The sequence below is a fragment of the Cryptomeria japonica genome, unplaced genomic scaffold (assembly GCF_030272615.1).
Source record: "Cryptomeria japonica unplaced genomic scaffold, Sugi_1.0 HiC_scaffold_54, whole genome shotgun sequence".
Lineage (NCBI taxonomy): Eukaryota > Viridiplantae > Streptophyta > Pinopsida > Cupressales > Cupressaceae > Cryptomeria > Cryptomeria japonica.
The window spans coordinates 402,817-405,340 of NW_026728876.1; the positions used below are offsets into that span (position 1 = coordinate 402,817).

General features: G+C 60.4%; 1 non-coding gene across 1 annotated transcript; it reads left to right on the forward strand.

Moving 5' to 3' along the window:
• The first annotated feature begins 2,405 nt into the window (after positions 1-2,405).
• Positions 2,406-2,524, forward strand: LOC131862979 (5S ribosomal RNA). The gene has a single exon (XR_009361914.1). It is a non-coding gene; the product is annotated as a 5S ribosomal RNA (ribosomal RNA).

Here is a 2,524-nt window from a genome sequence, read left to right on the forward strand (position 1 = left end):
GAGGTGCGCACCCGGGGCAAACCGGGCTCCGACAACGTGCACGCAGCACCTTGGAGCACACTTCGAAGCACTCCCGGGTGCCCACCGGCGTTGCGCACCGTGGTGGGCAGCGAGGTGCGCACCTTTGATGCGCTGCCTTCACTAATTTCCAGAAAAAGGCAAAAAAAAATGAGATTTTAAAATTTCCGTTTTGAAAGATAGTGAAAAAAAAGGAACGCGGGTGCCATCTTGAGCCCGCCCTGGTGCGCAGCCCAGGCAAGGCATGCGCACCAAGGTGCCCACCCGAGGTGCACACCCGGGGCAAACCGGGCTCCGACTTCGTGCAGGCCGCACCTTGGAGCACACTTCGGAGCGCTCCTTGGTGCGCACCATGGTGCCCACCAGGGCGCACCCGAGGCAAACCGGGCTCCGACTTCGTGCACGCCGCACCTTGGAGCACACATCGGAGCGCTCCCAGGTTCGCACCAGCGTTGCGCACCTTTGATGCGCTGCCTTCACTAATTTCCAGAAAAGGCAAAAAAAAACGATATTTTAAAATTTCCGTTCTGAAAGATAGTGAAAAAAACGGAACGCGGGTGCCATCTTGAGCCCTTCCTGATGCGCAGCCCAGGCAAGTTGTGCGCACCAAGGTGCCCACCCTGGCGGAGGTGCGCGCCCGGGGCAAACCGGGCTCCGACTTCGTGCACTGCATGGTGCCCACCAAGGCGCGCAACCCAGCCAAGGTGCCCACCGCAGCGAAGGTGCACGCGAGGTGCGCACCCGAGGTGCACACCCGGGGCAAACCGGGCTCCGACTTCGTGCACGCCGCACCTTGGAGCACACTTCAGAGCGCTCCTTGGTACGCACCAGGGCGCGCAACCCAGCCAAGGTGCTCACCCCGGCGAAGGTGCACGCGAGGTGCGCACCCGGGGCAAACCGGGCTCGGACTTCGTGCACGCCGCACCTTGGAGCACACATCGGAGCGCTCCCGGGTTCGCACCAGCATTGCGCACCTTTGATGCGCTGCCTTCACTAATTTCCAGAAAAGGCAAAAAAAAGAAAAAAATGAGATTTTAAAATTTCCGTTTTGAAAGATAGTGAAAAAAACGGAACGCGGGTGCCATCTTGAGCCCGCCCTGGTGTGCAGCCCAGGCAAGTTGTGCGCACCAAGGCACCCACCCTGGCCAAGGTGGGTCACGGGGTGGGTCCTAGGGTGGGTAACGGGGTGGGTACTAAGGTGCGTGCCAAGGTGGGTCATAGGGTGGGTGCCAAGGTGGGCACCAGGGTGGGTGTGCACCAACCCTAGCCAGGGTAGGTCACGGGGTGGTTGTCGGGGTGGGCGTCAAGGAGCCAAGGTGGGTGGCAAGTAGCCAAGTTGCGTGCCAAGGTGGGTGTCGGGGTGGGTGCCAAGGATCCAAGGTGGGTGCCAAGGAACCAAGGTGGGTGTCTGGGTGGGTGCCGAGGTGGGAGCCAGGGTGGGTCCCAAGGTGAGTGCAAAGGTGGGTGCCAGGGTCAAGGTGAGTGCCAATGTGGGTTCCAAGGTGCCAGGGTCAGGGTGAGTGCCAATGTGGGTTCAAAGGTGCTAAGTTGGGTGCGAGGTTGGGTGCGAGGGTGGGTGGGTGCCAAGGTGTGCTAGGTGGAAGCCCGGGTGGGTCGGCATCCCATGGGTGTCGAGTTGGGTGCCTGATGGGTGCTTCTTGTCAAGTTTTAGTCGTCGGGACTCATTTCGAGCCTTAGAGGTCGTTTCTTGTCCGGTTGCCCTGTCTTCGACCTGGGAACCCAATTTTGGTCCTCGGGTCCCATTTTTTTTTGTCTCGCATCCCACTTTTGGCCTGTGGCCTTTTCGGGGTCGATTCTCGTTTTGGGCATCAGAGCATGTTTCTTCTCCTAAAACCCAATATTTGTTTATTAAGTCTCGGAACACATTTTTGTTCTCGTGGACCCATCATGGGTCTTGGAACGCATTTGTGGTCCTTGGGTCCCATTTTGCATCCCGAAACTTGTGTTTTGGTGCTTGATCCCTATTTTGGGTGCCCACCTTGCACCAAGTGCGCACCCGGGGCAAACCGAGCGCCTTGGTGCACCGGGGCAAGATCGAGCGTGCACCCGAGGCGCCCCGAACATGCACCAAGGTGCACTCGGCCCACATGTGAGCGCAGGTCGTTGCGCCCGAGGTGGTGTGTGGGCACCGCGTTGCAGACGGGACACTGCACGCACACGACGCCCCCTACAGGTGCACGCACGTAGGCCGGGCCGGGTGCACACCCGACGCCCTAGCAAGGTGCGCGCACCCGGGCAGGGCTCACACTTGGCGAACGGGGCGCACTTCGCGAGGGAGGGTGTGCACCTCGACGGGGGTGGGTGGCCGGGGTGGATTCGCACGTGGGTCGCGGTTTGCTAAGTAAACACTGCGACAAGCTCATAACGGGTGCGATCATACCAGCGTTAGTGCACCGGATCCCATCAGAACTCCGCAGTTAAGCGCGCTTGGGCCGAAGTAGTACTGGGATGGGTGACCTCCCGGGAAGTCCCGGTGTTGCACCCT